We start from the raw sequence: 18,978 nt of genomic DNA, 5'->3' as shown, positions 1-18,978 counted from the left end.
GAGTTAATTCGGGATTTAAAACGCTCTACGAATTAATAATTATGAAAATAAATCAAAATCCATGAAATTAAGCTAAATATAAATATAAGAAATTTTTTTTAAGCTTAAATATTTAATTGGGATGATCTAGCATCAACAAAAATAAGAAAAATTCAAAATCGAGAAAGTCTAGGTCATGGGTAAAACGGTCATTTTACACATGAAAATTAGTAGACGTTCTGCCAATGCCCTGAATGCTGTGAAGAATGATAATATGCTTATTTTAAATTTTATGATGAAACGATAATGCTAAAAGATATGTTGAATGCTTGGTTTAAAAGAAAAAATGACTTATGCATACTTTAATTTTTATAAGTGATGAAAATACGAAAAGTTGAAGGAGGGGAAATAATTGTGACTAATACGATGCTTATGATAATAAGATGATATGTGAGGCCAATGCTCAATTGAAGGGTAAGAGTGCCGCTGATGTCCCTACCGCCCAGTACTGGGGTTACATGTAGATGCATTCATTGACATTTAGCTGATACGAAAGTCACATTTAACGATTCGAATTCAGCAAAAGGAAAATGTATATGTATATGATGAAAAGGAAAATTTTTATGATGAAAGGAAAAATGTTTAAGCTTATGCATGTTCATGAAATGTTATTTTATGTAAAAGTTTTTTCACTGTTGCATGTGATTGTATATGTAATACTCGCTGTTATGGTTATGGTTTGCTGAATCAATAGACTCACTAGATGTGATGTTGAGGGACTTGATGGTTGATATTGCTGGACTGAATATGCACATAACCCGAGGATCAGCGCTAGTTTCCTGCAAAAATTAGATTAAGTTTATGATTTGAGTTTACGTTAAAGATTTTATGACCTTTATGATATTTTGAGAGGTTTTTGAGAGGATGTTAGAGTTAAGTTTAGTTTGAAATATTGTTATTTTAGGTTGTTGACGATTTACGATTTTATGTTTTGAATTAAGTTCTCATGAATTTTCAAATAATATTTGATTGTTCTATTTTTAAATGATGCAAGGTTAGTAAAAAAAATCTTTATGTATGGATGTATTTTCGGCCGAAATATTAGAAAAAAAAAATTCTAAAACTTTTTATGAAAAACGAGTAGTTGACGTTTCATGTGCCGATAAGTTGACGTAGATTGAGATGTTACTTTTATATCATACTCACTATATAATTTGAGCAACACTTAAAAGTTGTTTATAATCGCCCAAATTAGTCGGTCCGATTGGAATATTGACTTGAACTATGTTAACAAACTTAGTATTATTTTACATAGTTTGCTTAACAGTTCATTCTCATCTCTGTAAATTGTTATCTTCCATCTAATTTACGTAAAATTTTCTACATAGAAATGTAGATGGCTCAAAATGTGGGAGTTGAAATCAGAAAAATACAAATTAACGAGGATAAGTCCTAAATATTAAGGAGGGTCAACTTCATGTAGTTGAGGGCAGTAAAAGGATTCACGAGTCTCCCGCCGCTGCATTCATTGCACAATATATAGTTATTATCATTACCAGCTACGTCACATCCACACAAATAGCTTGATTAATTAAAATCTAAACAACTATTAAATTTATACGATATTCATTCTCTTCTCATGAAAAAAATTATATTTTATACATAAATTTAGACAATATTAATTCTCTTCCCGTGAAAAAAATAATATTTTATGATTTTTTTGACAAAAAATATAATTTTTCTTATTAGCAGATTAAATTATTAGTCTCAATTGAACTTATGGGTCCACCTACTTAATTAGAACATGCGTGTTAGATTTATATTCATTTTTATCGATTGATAAACAGATACAGCGCAAGACATACATGAGACTAAAGTAGTGTTTGTAAGAGTTTATTATACGTATTTTTAAGCTTTTAACTAATGAAATTTTTGAAAATTATAAGTAGAAGTCGATAAATACTTAAAATAAGTTTTTGCAAATGCTACATAAAACAAGATCTTTCAAACGAGGTGATCTAAGATTTCACAAATGAGTTTTCTTGTTTCTCGTATTGGTTTCAGGTTACCCTAAGTATGATTGCTTCGTGAACTATCATCATGATAAGCCACAATTTAAATTAAAACTTACTCGATGATGGTACGAGTTCTCTATAAATAGTGGCGTTTGGAATTTTTAATCATACAAACCAAAAGTTATACAACGTCATCAATTGTGAAGTTTAGAGTACTTAGAAAACTCTCAAAAAACTTGAAGAAATTCAAAGGAGGTGCTCAAAGCATTCTCTATATACAGTGAATGGGGGTAACATTTGATCCATTTTTTCTTGTTGTATCATGTTATTAAGTTTAAACATGAATAAATTTCTTATATTAGGCTTTAGAGTCCAATTGTCTTCCTACAAATGTTGTTATGTCTAAAAAGTTTGGTTTTTAAAGAGGCCTTAGTTGTAGAACCCATAATCAGTATACGTAAAATCTATGCATTTATTTAATTGCTAAATTATTTATTTTAGTTTAAAATGATTTATAGCGAAACATGACCTATATAATTTGCATTATTTAAATTATTTATGTTTATATGATGCACGTTAAATGTTTTCCTGAGTTTCATGTTTCAGGCCATTTTTCGATACGGGATCGAGGAAAAGAGACCGGCGACGATTTTTGGTGATTTTAAAATGTGGTATTTGATTTTAAGTTAGAAGGGGCATATTAAATGAATTATTTAGTTTTTAGCATTTTTAAATCAAAATTTTATTTAGTTGGTGATTTAGGAATTTAAAACCTTTAAAATTTATCAATGTTGTGTTTTAAATTTCAATTTGGGATTTGTTAGTAAAGTATAGGTGGGTTAGTATTTTATTAGTATGTTAATTATTTAACTAAGCAATTTATTCCCCCTGACCCAAACACGTGCTCACACATACTCACACACACAATTACACGACACACAACACACACATTTTAATTTCATTTTCAGATTTTTGAAGAGAAAACCTAGGGTTCCTTGAGTTCTTTCAGCAGCCGCCCCTTCTCCTCTGTATTTTCCAGCAAGTTTTCGTCTCTTTTCTTCAAAGAAATCGAGCCACCAATAGTCCCGGATCAACCATCGCACCATTCCCACTTCGATATCGTCGGTTTGGTAATTTCAATTATCAAAAGTCATGTATAATCTATTGTTTCTGCATCGATCTCGTTATATTATGTGTTGTGATGTTTATTATGCGTGAAAATCCATGTATGTTCTGAAAAAGTTTGATCAAAAACGTTTGAAATAATTTTTGGATCAAAATTTTTAGATCTAAGAATGTGTCTGCTATCATTTCGTGTGCAGCAGAATTTCGGTCGCTTATCTTGAAAAACTTTCAATATATAAAACGTAGAATTTTCGATACCTTCGAACTGACAGTAAATTCAAAATCTTTGGATAAGAATTGAGTGAGTTATGATCGTTTTCATGGAACTGCTCAAACTGCATTTTTCTGAAGAAGTGTTCTTGTCATATTCTTGAGAATTTCTTGTTGCAGGCTTCGTTGGGAATCGTTGGGGGTTCCTTGCTGTGTTTAGGAGTGTCCAATGGTGATCATGTGAATCTTGGGTTGTTATCTCGGGTTGGTGAGGTTGTGCATGCATTAGAAGTCATGGGGAACTCCTGTGCAGAATTTTGGGTTGATTTGTGCAGAACTAGCGCTGCAGCGCCGCGGCGCTGCTAGTACGTACCAGTAAGCGCCTCTACAGCGCCGCATCACTGCTGGTATGCACAGGCAGTGCCGCAGCGTTGCTGGTTCGCACAGGCAGTGCCGCGGCGCTACAGAGCAGCGCTTAGGCGCCAGTCTGGTGCTGTAGCGCCGCAGTAGCGCTGCTTCAGACAAATTTTAGGCTTCGAATTTAGATGCTCTTGCTTGCTTTGGGTAGTATTAAGTCGTTATGTCCTAATTATACTAAAAGTTAATTTAGAAGTTATGAAGTTTGATTGGGGAACGTTGAATTATGTTTTAAGCAAGGTATGTGCCTTCTATTGTGTGGAGAAATTCATAATTCTTGGCAAGATTTGTTTCGGGGTTGAGTCGGGGATTAACATATTGTTCATCACGGTAAAGTCCCGAGCATTTCCAGAAGGTCATAAGTTAGTAAGTCAATGGGTCATGCATTCGATATGCATGATTAAGTTGTGGAATTTAAAGTTCATGATAGCACGTTAGCATGTGCAGCAAGGACCCGAGTGAGATCCAACAAATCTCTCAATGCCAAATAAGTATGTTCGGCGTGGAAAAAGAAAATATTTTAAGATTTGAGTTATGCTAAATGTCTTGTGACCAAATTATGAACGGGTTTGGAAGTCGGTGAACGTGGCCGAGGATCTCTCCACCCCGGTAAAGCATGACCGGGTTGAGATCAGGATTGGAAAGTGGTAAAGCATGACCAGAGACCAATCCACCCGGTAAAGCATGACCGGGGATCTCATGTATGTGGCAGTGGATTTTCCCTGCCAGTACTGTGGTTTAGTCTCATCAGGCGCAATTATGTATTGATCACTTGCTTTGAAACATATCTCTACGCAAAATGATGTTATGTATGCTCAAGTATGTATGATGAAAGTATGTTTAAGAAAAGTCTTATGATGATGGCATCTCTACATTCTTTGAAGATGCATGTGGTTTTATTATGTAATACTTGTTATCTCCAGTTTATATATGTTGAGTCTTTATACTCACTAGACTTGATCGATGCAGGTGAGATGACTTTGAGGAGACGAGGGGTGAGGACCAATGAGCCGGCTGGGACTGAGCAGGAGGCTAAACCCAAGGACCGCCCATGTTTTAAGATTTATGCAATGTTTCAAATATTCTGATTTCACGTTATTGTTTATGATATTTAAACAAGTGTCTTAAGCCAACTTTATTTGTGATCTTTTCGTTGCAAATATTTTGAATTATCAGTTTATTGTTATCGCAATTTGAAGGTTTCTATTTAATTAAAGAAATTTTTATTTTTTCGCAAATTTTAAAGTAATTTAAAAGTACGGTACGTTACAGTAGTCAATTCCATCTTTCCTGTGAGCACTCTTGGAAAATGATGATTGTGTTATTAATGATATTATATAAATAATTAAGTGAAGCCAAAATTTTGTCCAGTGAACCGTATGATTTTAAATAATTAAGGTTAAGCCATGACACCTTTAGTTATACAAAATTATATATTAAGTGAATTTGGATAACATCATGGAAAAAATTTGTATTTAATTATGTTAATATAATAAATTTTACTCTACTAAGACTTTTATTACATTTATGTGATTAATTAGGATAAAATTTCAAAATATTTTCTTAATTTACCCAGGTGAGTTAAGGAAAATTATTTTGATAGTTTAATTTTAAAGTTACATAAAATCTAATTGAATTAAAACTTTAGCCCACATACAAGTTTTATGTCCCTAAATTTTTTGTACATTATTTATATTAGTAATACATTAAATTTCCTTAAAATATTTTTGTAATAAGCATGTTTATTAAATTTTTTGCAATATAACATGCTAATTTCAATGATATAAATTGTGATATTCCCAAAATCAAAAGGAATAATTACAAAGTTCGAAAGGAAAGAGTTCTCCTTCAATTAAGGTGGATGAATATTGTCTATTCCATAAGGAAAAACGAACCACCTGCCATAGACGAATTCAGCAAACCTGATAAGTAATAAAATTTCTCTATATCAAATGTTGGAGCGATCTAATCGCCTCTGCGTTATGATCATAAAGACCAAGATATATGTTGGTAGTCATGGTTCGATTGAGAGACATGAAAAAGTCAAGGACATACTTAAAGTAATTGATGAACAATTTTCAACTTTAGACAAAGCCCTTGTCAGCACCCTAATAATGAAGTTATCTTCATTAAGGCCTACAAGTGTGAAAGGTATACGAGAGCATATCATGAAGATGAGAGGCATAATAACTCGATTGAAAAAAAACAAATATCTGATAATTTTCTTGCTCACTTCATTTTATGAACTCCTCCACAACAATATGGATCTTTCAAAATTTCTTACAATACACATAAGGATCAGTGGTCAATCAATCAATTGATGACCACGTGTGTTCAATAGGGAGGAAAGTTGTTGATGGAGAATAGTGATAATGTTTTTATAACTCCACAAGAAAAGTCTAAAAAGCAAGATTCAAGGGAAAAAAGAAACGAAAAATTCCACCTCAACATGACATCAAAAAAGAATCCAAATGAGACACATGAAGAAGGATTGCACCAAATTCAAATATTGGCTTGAGAAGAAAAGTGTTCATATTTCATTTGTTTTCTATGAATCTAATATGATTAATATGATTTATAACGCATGGTTGATTGAATCAAGTTCTACAATCTATGTGACAAATACCTTAAAGGGTAGCAAAACCTAAGGAAACCAGTGGGAAGTCAGCGTAGCATCTATTCAGGAAACAAGATGCATCGCATATGGAGGCTATATGGGCTTGCAATTTAGTTTTGGATAGTATTTTTGTTTTAGTTTTGTTTTTGGAGAAAATATTTTATGTTCCAATTTTATCTAGAAATTTAATTTCAATTTCAAATTTTGTATAGTTTGGATACTCATTTCAATTTTGAATAATTCTATAAATTTATTTTATCAATAAAATCTTTTTGGGAATAGCAGATATTAAAATATGCATTATAAATGAAGATTCCTCTATATCGTAGAACCGAATATTGGGACGTATTTTCATAGAGAGGATTAAGAGATTAGTAAATAATGGAATACTCGATACTTTGGATTTTACTAATGTTGATATTTGTGTGGACTGCATTAAGGGTAAGCAGACCAAGAATTCCAAAAGAAGTGCCAAGACGAGTGCCAAATTGTTAGAGACCATACATACAAATATATGCTTTCCAGACATGGACATGAAAAGTCCGAAATATTTCATCACTTTCATTAATGATTTACTCACGATACATATATATCTACTTGAACAAACACGAAGCGTTAGATACCTTTAAAGTTTTTAAGGTTGAAGTAGAAAATAAATGTGATAAACAAATTAAGATCGTGAGATCTGATAGAGGTGATGAATATTATGGTAGATACAATGAAAGTGGACAAGCTCTTGGGCCATATGCATATTTTCTTTAAGAAAATGATATTGTTGCCCAATATACCATGCCTAGTTTTCCGGACCAAAATTGTGTGATTGAAAGACGAAATGAACTTTAATGGACATGGTGAGGAGTATGAGGAGTAATTCCAAACTTACCAAGGGCTTGTGGATTGAAGCACTTAAAAAGGCAGGGTATATATTAAACTGAGTTCCAACTAAGGCTATCCAAAAGATGTCATTTGAATTATGGAAAGTTTGGCAACCGAGTTTGCAACATATACGTATTTGGTGATGCTTGTCTGAAGTAAGAGTTTATAACCCACAAGAGAAGAATCTGGACCCAAGAAATTTATTTTCCATCTCATAGCAATATCGTGGAATCAAAAATGCGAAATTTCTCGAGAATGACTTGATTAGTGGGACTGATAATCTAAAAGATGTAATTCTTGAAGAATATCACATTAATGATCAATCATCTTATTTAAGTGATCTGCGTAGAGCGTTCTAGCTACTAGGCTTAGAGAAATGGGTGAAAACGGTCATTTCATATCAGGCTATATATTAGCAACTGAAATAATGCTTTAGAAACATTTTCTTTCAAAATGAAACATCGATAAAAGACCAATAGTCTATTTTATACAGAAAGCCAAACCTTTATCTTTATTAACAAAATATTGGAATGACCAAATAACAGACCAAAGAACACTACTAAATGTGTGTCAAACAGAAATGAAATGGGATCATAGTTGATGGATATGTGGATATATAAGTTGTCTTCGCACTCCTCAAGCTCTAACGGGTGTTGGACAACCAATTGATCAAGATCCACAAGATGCAAAAGAAAGTTAAGTAAGACAAACTGTTAATGGAGAAGAAGAAACAATTGTTGACCAAACAATAATTCAAAAAGCTCCCCATGATAACAACTTAATAAGATCTACTAGAATAAGAAAATCACCAATGCCTAATGACTATATTTTGTATCTGCAAGAATAAGACTTTAACATAGGAGCCAAAAATAACCATGAAACATTTTCAGAAGCCATAAGTCGTTGTGAAAAGAAATTTGGTATGATTTCATGAAGAAGAAATGAATTTGATGGCATCAAATCTAGTCTGGGATCTTGTTCATTTGCCTAATAGGGATAATTGTCACGCTTTGAGCACAGACTTCTACATGCGTGACTGTACAATAAGTCTCTATATCAACTAATTCATATTCATCATTGTTTTACAAAAATAATTAACTCAAGCTGCTATCAGTATTATATAATACACATATACATACGTACATATATGATTGAGGAAAGTGGAATCCAATCATTTAATTCCGTGAAGCCTGACGGTCAAAATAAAGTCTCCATCGTGTAGTGGAGGAGTCAACATATAATAAATGAGAGATGAGAATACGACAATTGCATATTAAACCATAGCGGTGTCTTTGGTGTAGTTTGGCCCATCCGAGTACCAGCTGGCTTTTAGGACTTAGGCCCATTTATATACAAAAGTTTATATTGAAATTAATTAATTATTTGGATTTCAACTTTAATTTTTATTTAATTTGAAATTATTTTAATAACACAATGTAATGCTATTATATATTTTCAAGAATCAAGTTTTAGGGTTAAGATACGGCTCTCTAATCCTTTACTTCATTATTTTTATAGTTGACGACAATTTGTGTAAGACGATCTCACGGCTCGTATTTTGTGAGACGGATCTCTAATTTGGGTCATCCATGAAAAAATATTACTTTTTATGCTAAAAATATTACTTTTTATTTTGAATATCGGTAAGGTTGACCCGTCTCACACATAAAAATTTGTGAGATCGTCTAACAAGAGACTTATTTTTTATAGTTCAATGTCAAGTGATTTAACAGTTCAAATTTATTCAACATAAGAAAATACTATCAATCGATGGAGAGGTAAACAATAAAACTGAATAAGGAGTTTGGAAGAAAAACAAATTAAATTGATGAAGACTTTGGTTGGAATATCGACAAAGAGCAACAAATTAAGATGTATGATAATATTTTGTGATTTAAAGGGGCAGCGGCTCTGAGTGGCGCCGCCCCGCCGCTGTTACTTAGCATCGACCATACGAAACATGAAATTTGGCTTTAGTCTAGGATCATTTGTGTGTTGAATTAAAAGTAAATAATGCCCTGAAACAAAGCTCACCTCAACTAATCAACTAAAGTTTTTATGATATAATTAATGCATGTGGATTGTATCCATAGTTACTAGCAAAGTTCTAAAAATCGTGAAGCGTCCCGAAACGTGGATGTTGAGCTCCAAGCTTTTCAAGTTTAAACGAGATTAGCACGAGCTTAACCGTGAAATAGCGTTTTTTATCTTTAGTGTAATTGTAATTATTACAAATCAATAATAGATAAAATAATATATAAATATGATAAATTTAAGTTTGATACATTAATTCTTATATTTATAAAAACATAAAAATCTCAAAATTAAAATCTTTATTTGTTTTTGCAACTAGACTACATTAAAAATTGCTAAATCTTCACGTTTAATCATAATTAAAATTTAAAAATAAACATCTAAATTATAAATTTAATTTATTATTTTAAAATAAAAAGACATACATTCATAATAAAAAAATTTAAAAATAAACAGATGCGATTAGTTGTGCTTAAGCACGCTTAATTAAACGTCTTAATTACGCTTAATTTGTAGTTTGACCGATTTTTTCCGCTTTTCTCCGAAGCGGGGTGTTTTTGTCGAGATTCAAGCTTAAGCGCTCTTAAGATGAGCTTAAGAGTGCTTTTTAGAACACTGGTTACTAGTAACTAGACTTGGCTACGGTCAGGTTTCAGTTTGGGTTAGACCCGTTGTGTCTGGGTCACGTTAAACAGTGAGTTTAGGTCTGATTCGACTTTTTTGAAAAAAAATATATTTAAAAACATTTTAAAAATAAAAATATATAAATTAAAAAAAATACTTGCATCATTGAACTTATAAAAACTCTAAAAAATATTTCATTATCTCAACAAAAAAATCTCATGCAAACCATTTAGGCTTCATACAAATTTTTTCCAAAATTTGCCTCATTGTTTCATAATTCGAGATGTGTTTATAAATAATGAATTATGTTCCTAATTGGCTGAATATGTGATGATAAATTTTTTAATCCATTTTTAATATACAAATTTAAAATATGACATGTACGCTTAATATGAAAAAAATTACCACATAGTGATGATTTGCATATTTCAAGAAACAAAGAAGTAATATAATTATTTGTACTAGCATTATCAAAAGAAACTGAAAAAACATGAGAAGTTAGACCATATTATTTTAAAATAACAAATATAAGTTGAAAAATATTGTGTCGTGTGTGTTTCTGTTGGAACATTAAGTTTTCGTGCTTGATAAAAAAAAATAACAACTTAATTTGAGCATAAAGTGAAATCAGTAACCTAATTGATTGCTAGCCCAAATTAATATTCAGCGTAAAAATTAACATACCAAAATGATATTCAGCGTAAAAATTAGCATACCAAACTGAATAACGGACTTCTGATTTAATTCAAACCGATAGGCTATCACTTTAAACAAAATCGTTACAAGGATCTTATCGATCCATGATTAAGGATCGTTACGTAAAGTTATATAGCTTTTTGTTTATACCGATCAATGTTAAGGATCAGAGTGATAAGTCACCTGATACCAGGAAAGACGATGAATCGGGAACAAGTAAATTTGCAGTCATGAATAGATATTTTTTGTACATGTTAACGTTGAAGATTGAGACTATATATGAGATCAATTGAACGAGCCAGTAACAAGAATCTTCGACTAAAAACAAAGCCAAATCTCTTAGCAAAAATATTGCAAGTCAGATTAAAGAAGAAGCACACACTGATTTATTATCTATATGATAATATCAAAGATTATATTGGTACACAAAATTGTTCTGCTTAGTTCACATAAGCTGTGAGCAAGGAACTCTACTGCTCTAAGTCTTCAGTTTCAGTTTCACTAACTTGGACGATTTTTTTAAACAGATTTCGGCTAGGGTGGGCTGATGAAATTTTTCGAAATTTGCATCTATGGTTTTCGAAAATTGTGGTGTGAGAAACGCTAGGAGTGATGGGCTATTTATAGGTGAGGGGAGGAGGCTAAATTGAGTGCATAAATCATGTCTAAAATTGGCTTAAATCCCACGATTTTGACTCCCAAAATCCTCAAAATCCATCCCATGATTGATTTATTTAGCTACCTAAATTGTGGGATTTATTCCTTGATTCCTCCTCCTTTGATTGGTTCTAAAATATGGTTGCTAGGTCAAAAGAATTTTGTGCAAAAGTTTGATGGATTATTTCCATCCTTTAATCTTGGTCCCAATTGTTTTAGATATATCCATAAAATAATTTATCTTATTTCCTTGCACCTTGTATGATATTCTAATATTGCTAATCTTCTCTTCAATTTCGAAAATATGCATGCTTATGCATAAATTATTCACTCAATATTATATTTCCAAAAGTATTCCAACATCTTCCCATCTAAAATATGTACACCAAAAAAATTTAATAACAAACATCCTAAAATCAGAGTTGCATAAGAGTTTTCACATCTACAAATATGGTCCGCTTCGAGTCTCTGTTTGACCTGGCTCTTGACCAAGTCAGTTTTTGAACAAATCATCGATTTTTCGGTCATGAGAAGCTGCTGTCTCATTTAAGACCAAAAGTTGTATTTTGTTTGTGTATTGCCCATACCCGAGGCTCAAAATTCTTGGGTGTGCATAAAAATTTCGAGCCATAATTTAAGGTTTATAAATGTCCAAATTATGTCGACCCAGCTGCTTTGACAACTGACAATTTTGCATAATGATATGTAATTTATTGAAGACTCAATAGATATATTTAAATTTATCCATCAATCATCATCACTTCATTTGTTTGTCATTAGTCGCGCTGGTCTTTTACATTGATAATGTGACGTAACAAAACGAATGCAACCTAATTGAATATTAGACCGACCTTCGTAAATTAAATCATAGTGCGAGTTTGAAATATATATATATATATATATATTTAGAATTAATTTAATCTCGTGATATTAATATTAGAGCACAAAATAGTATGATTCAATATTAATATCCCAAGATTAAATAGTATAACATAAATGATCGTGGAAATTATTATGGTTTTGGTTATGTAAGTTGATATGTTTTTTTATTTTAATTTTGTGACTTGTTAGTATTAGCTTTTCATCCACCAACTTGGTTTGTTGTTTTAGTTTTGATCTTTTTTTTCCTGAAATCTCTAAATCTAATAGATATTGCTTATTTGAAATGGATTCTCTCTTATGCGGCTCATATGGTGAAAGTAAAGCTCGTATTACACACATTAAAATTCATCTAAACAAAAATAAAAAAGAAAAATATATTAAAACGACTCCCAATATTTCAAAATGTGAGAGAATTTTTTTTTTTTTTGTATATTTTAATATATGTTTTATTATCGTCGGTCGCGCTCGAGCTTGTCTACGCTATCATATCGCTCGAGTAGCTCTCGGCTTCGAGCCATGTAAAATATCATAGATGTTAAATAAACATTATTCAATGGATTTAGTGATTTCGAACAAAAGAATTGCAAGTTAATGGACGAAAACCAAACTCTGAAAAGTTAAAACACTAAAATAAAAAAATTACCAACTTACATTACCAAAATCCTAATTTTCTCGAACCGACCGTGACTAGTGAATATTTCAAAATGATTGGTCCGACGGCAAACCGCAACCGACCAATTTGGTAGGCGGATTGGTTGGATTCAAACCCATTTGGTCCACACGAATCAATTGTGTTTAATTTAGAGGTCATAATCCCATCTTTCCTTGAACCACAAGTTTGATATTACTCCTATATATATCGTTTCTTGAATTTTATGAAATGATATTTTTATGGCACGATAACAAGATTGGCCGTATTGTAGAATGACGGTCTCATGAATCTTTATCTGTGAGACAGATCAACTATACCGATATTCACAATAAAAATTAATACTCTTAGCATAAAAAGTAATATTTTTTCATGGATGACCCAAATAAGATATCTGTCTCACAAAATACGACCCATGAGATCGTCTCACACAAATTTTTTCTTATATATTTTTATATTTCATAGTAATTTCGTGGAAAATTAATAGAAAAGAAAATCACATTTAAAATGTATGTTGATTAGGGCGATGTTAATATTTTACGAAATCCGTAATTATAATTGTGCTTTCAAATGAATATTGGTTGATTTTGTTTTAGGCATTTTTTCCTCCCTATGCTTACGCATTGTACATTAATGACTACATCGTTTAATTTTCAGTCTATGTAATTATAATATTATGTAATCTATGGTTCTAGACTTCTAGTTAAATTATTTGTTACAGATAAATAAATTAAGGGAAACTTTCAATTTCGGTGTCATGTGTTTGATTGATTCTTTGCGATTTCGATCTTTATATTATCAAGTTTCTGTTTTAGTGTTGCACTTATATATTTTTGTTTATGTTAGTGTCATGTAAAACCTTTTTTTTTTTTTTGCCAAGAAATTAAACCATAAAAATGGTCACACGCTCAAGAACAAAATGCGAAGAAAAATAAAAACGACACCGAGAATTACATGGTTTCGGACGAATTCAGTCCTACTCTACTCGACCGGGAGTTCGTTCCACTATATCTAGGAAAAGTTTACAACGAAGAATCGACTCTCTAGAGCCTTACGTCAAGGATTATAATGTATTGGATTAACCCGTCTCATTGATATATAATCATGAGATTATCTCATAAAAGACTTACTCACTAGTCATTACTTTTTTTTATGAGAATCATATATATGTTAAATTTACTTTTAATTTGGACAAAAACTTGTGTCAGACGGTCTCACGGATCGTATTTGTGAGACGAGTCTCTTATTTGGGTAATCCATGAAAAAGTATTACTTTTTATGCTAAGAATATTACTTTTTATTGTGAATATGGGTAAGGTTGACCCGTCTCACAGATTAAGATCCGTGAGACGGTTTCACATGAGACCCACTCTTTAATTTTATATATAATATAAGACAAAAACTTGTGTGAGACGGTCTCACGGGTCATATTTGTGAGACGGATCTCTTATTTGGGTCACCCATGAAAAAATATTACTTTTTATGCTAAGAGTATTACTTTTTATTTTGAATATGGATAGGGTTGACCCGTCTCACAGATTATGATCCGTGAGACGGTCTCACATGAGACTCACTCATAATATAATAGCATCATATTTATCATGTAACACAAATTAATATGCAATCATTAGTTTTTATTTTTACTTTCCCAAAGTTAATTATCTTGCAAATGTAATTTCTTCTTTCATTGATATTTTGTTTGTTAACATGATAAGACATACGCATTAATGAGATTTAACCGAAAGCATGATAGTCCATTAATTTGTATTGTTAAAAAAAATTCACCTTTTACAATGTGACGTCAATCAATGGTATTCTTTAATTCGACTCACATCTTAAATTTATCGTTTCAAAACCCTATATAGGACACATGCCTAAAAGATGAAAATAAAATATTATGTTCAAATATATATATATATATATAAAATATTTATATCGATACTGTACTGAAAATTTTGGTATACTGAATCTTAACATACCGATTATATCGAAATATTATGGTACTGTATATACCATTTTATACCGAAAAAATACATTATATTTTTTAAAATTTAACTTTATTATTTAAAATATTATATATATTATTTCAGTACTTCAGATTATACCAAAAATTTCATATTTCATTTGTTATCATATCGAAAATTTCAATAAATTCGGTATTTTTCGGTATAGTAACCTCGATATACCGATATTTTTCTCCACCCCTACTCGTCACGCGTTTTATTATATATACAAAATTCAATACATAATTAAGTAATGTAGACCGCGTAACATAACATTGAATTGAAATATAAGGAGAATAATTACAAATGTTAGGGTTGACAACCGCCAGAATGGTCCAGGCCACGGGATTCTTGTGGGACAAACATGTATCAATTTATTGATATACGGTTCTCTAGAATGGCCCAGCCCTAATTTTTTAAATTAATTTTTTTAAAAAAAAAAAGTTTTACCAATTTCATTAATTTTTTACCACCAAACTTCTGATCTTACGTTTTCAAAATATCAAAATTAATTTCTTGGGATATTTATTTTTTAGCAGATGAATATGTTCTATTAAATTCGTTCGAAGTTCCATCGTGATTAAATGCTTAAATTGGTGTAAAAAATTTCAAATTTCAGTGGTAATTTGTTTGGTGATGAAGATTTAAATTAAAAGCAATAATTATAATATTGGAAAAAAAATCCGATCTAATTCGTGCAATTAGATCCAAATAAGAGAGTTTTCGCAATCACTAAAAAAGTTATTCTTGGCTTTTGTTTCAATAAAAAAATCAGTTTTATATGTTTGTTAAACCCGGATTTTTCGTTACATTCTGTTTAATTTAATTGAAATATGGTGAAATATTAATTCAACTTCTACAAAAATGATAGTATTACGAAGTTATTAATATAATAAATTATTTATCAAACATAATTCACTTCTGATAAAATTTGTAATAATCTGTTTAAAAGAAGAAGTTGCTAGAAATATTATCTTAAAAATAAAATATCGTGAATGGAGATGGAATAATTTTACGAGAATTTATTTTTATTTTTGTAAAATACAAATTTCGTTTTCGTTGACGATTACTTTTGAATCCTAGCTCGAGTAAAATGTTGAATCCGTGCCCGATTGTGAAGTATAAAATCGTAAGACTAGGAAAAATAACACATTCGATTGATTCAAAGTCCTGTGTAGTTTTGGTTTACTTGATGGGGTAATTTCATTTGACTTTGAAAAAAAAATTGGTGATAGCTAGAATTCTCTACACATATTGACCTTTGGAATTCGATGTGCTATTTTACATGATTTTCTTAGATTAAATCGAAAAGAATAAGACAAATATTTTTATATATATGGACAAAATAATTATAGAGCAATAAATAAAAAGTCAATGTTGTATGTTCTAGTATCATATTAAATTTAGGTAAAATCACAATTTCCATACTACATGTTATCTTTTTGAAATCTTGATAAGATATAAATCTTTCGAGTTTTGATAGTTCTATTCATTTTCTCATCGGAGTATTGATATGACACTGTAAATATAAATGTCACGTCGGAAAATGATTGAAATTCCAAATAGCAGAGTAATACTGAAATTGACATTATAGATTACCAAAATCATAAAAAAAATATATACACAATCATCAAAATCGTAAGTTTTCCTTAATCTATATTTATAAAATAGCAAATCATGATTAAAAGGATATGGAGATACACGTTTCATGAATCTTCTTCATCTACCGAGTTGAATATATATGTGAGATTTCACGAGTCCAGTAAATGCATTTTTCATCCAATCGACCCATCACGTCTCTGTCATTTCATTTAAAATAGTACTGTGAATGTTTAAATATTGAAAATTAATAGAAATAATTATGAAGCCAAATGTAACTCCCCTGGATTCGATGACGTATCAAGATGAGTCTTTTCAGCGTGCTTATGTCCTCACTCACACGCACCTTAGAAAACTTCCAAGGGGGTTACCCATCCCAAAATTGCTTCAAGTGAAGCACGCTTAACTTTAGAGTTCTTATGTGATGAGCTACCGAAAAGAAGATGCACTTTCATGATATGAGTAGTACCAATCAAATCTTTTAAGCCCTCTTCAATTATACAGTCCATTACATTGAACAGTCTTGGAATCTCTCTCATTCCGGTGCGGAATCGGTTCATTTATCTTTTGTATTTTTTTGACAATTTTGTCTGTTTTCATCAGAAGTGTTGATGTAACACTACACACGTTAGTGTCAAATGAGCAAGTCTGAACAATGAATAAAATTGTCAAAAAAAAACGAAGATAGTAGACTAATACAAAAATTTGACTATACAGATAATCCAAATAACAAAAAGACACACATACATGAACAAAACTGAAATTTTCCCAAAAATATTTAAGAGCAAGAATTATACTAATTATCTTCAGAAAAATTAGCCTTGAAATTTTATTTTATTTATTTTTATTTGAGAAAGAGTATTTTTTGTATTGAGGAAGTGGAGATTGGTAGTGACATGGTTGTAAGTTAGCACACCTGCGAGGACCAACGTCACATGTCTGTATAATGAGACACGGTTTGGCTTTCCATTACGGAACAAAAATATAGTTCATGTATCTCCAAAGCACATGGGTTACTGATCATGTCAAGTTCGAACAGAAAAAATCTACCAAAGAATTATATATAAATGTGTTGACATCTGGAAATAATTATTAATTTTTTTTGTCTTCCAATAGATTGTTATTTGTTTTTCTTGATAAACTTATATTTTTGTGCATTGAGCTCGTTCGTTTTTCATTCTGGTCAAGTTGTCGATCAATTCAATGTTTTAATCACTAATTTTCACTTTTTTTTTTTCAATTTTAGTTATTATTCGTGAGAGCTCTGACATTGTGTCGGGAAATGATGAACTGTCCAATGTCATGTCAGCAATTAAGTGAAAATGATTAAAATTGAATAAGAAGTACAAATTAGTGGATTAAGACTTCGAGTCGACTAAAATTTTAAAACATATATACAAGTTATAGGTTCAAAACAATAACTTTCCTCTTTTTCATATAAATATAATATTTACACTTAGGGCCCTAATTGGTCGCTAACCAAGAATAAAGACCGATGGAAGATCGATTTTTTCGGTATCAAAATGTTGGGTTGCTAATTGTTGCCATAAATCCGGTCTCTAATTTAAAGATTGATGTCATAAAAGCATATTACCACAACATTTAATCCTTTTTGTGAGACAGGTATCTTATTTGAGTCATCTATGAAAAAATATTATTTTTAATGCTAAGAGTATTACTTTTTATTGTGAATATCGGCAGGATTGGCCCGTCTCACATATAAAGATCTGTGAGATCGTCTCACAAGAGACCTACTCTCTTTTGTAACTCCTGGATTAAGGGTTAGGATACTACTTATAAGGTAGCATGAACAAATATTGAAGTGGTTTAATAAAATTTAAAGCTGACACAAATAAATAAATATTATTTTATTCTCAAAAAAATAAAAAAAATAATCAGTTGTACCATTTTTATTGAAATTCAAAAGCAAAACATGGATAAATATATAAATGACATCATAAATTTAATTATTCTTAGAGTGACCAAATTATTTTTAAGAAAATATTACACATGAATGAAATTAAAAGAGTTGAATAAAAATAGGGAGACCTCAATTAAGAAAAAGTACAATAATTATATATAATAACAATTAATAAAACAAAAGGGAATGAATTCTAATATTGTTTTAAATTATTAATTAATTAATATATATATATATATATATATATATATATATATATATATATATATATATATATATATATATATATATATATATATATATATATATATATATATATATATATATATATATATATATATATAGAGTGGTCACGGGGTTCACTTGACTATGCAGATTAGTATACCCCAACACATGCAATATATATCGTCCCCAACCTAAGTCATATGCGTGCAGCAAATTGTCTACCCCAACACCACCCTACTAATCTAATTCCTGTTAACTAAATTAAATTAATGTTAATTTATTACGTGATTATGATTGATAATTACAAGTATATTTATAATTACGTCGACTAACACTCAACATTATTAATTATATTTGCATTATTCAAGATTGATCGAGTTTTTTTTTATCATCTTACTTAAACTTGAATTCGACCATATGTTTATATATCGAGTAGCTCGAGCTCTAGA

At 30.6% G+C, this 18,978-nt stretch overlaps 1 long non-coding RNA gene across 1 annotated transcript; it reads left to right on the top strand.

Annotated features, from left to right (window-relative positions):
- Nucleotides 1-2,175: 2,175 nt before the first annotated feature.
- LOC140813576 (uncharacterized) lies at nt 2,176-4,867 on the top strand. The gene is made up of 3 exons (XR_012113980.1): nt 2,176-2,284; nt 2,601-3,124; nt 4,716-4,867. It is a non-coding gene; the product is annotated as an uncharacterized lncRNA (long non-coding RNA).
- Nucleotides 4,868-18,978: the final 14,111 nt, after the last annotated feature.

Source organism: Primulina eburnea, chromosome 15, assembly GCF_022965805.1.
Source record: "Primulina eburnea isolate SZY01 chromosome 15, ASM2296580v1, whole genome shotgun sequence".
In the NCBI taxonomy this organism is placed as follows: domain Eukaryota; kingdom Viridiplantae; phylum Streptophyta; class Magnoliopsida; order Lamiales; family Gesneriaceae; genus Primulina; species Primulina eburnea.
Note: the sequence above shows the minus strand (reverse complement) of the source record. Positions and strands in the feature narration are given on the sequence as shown.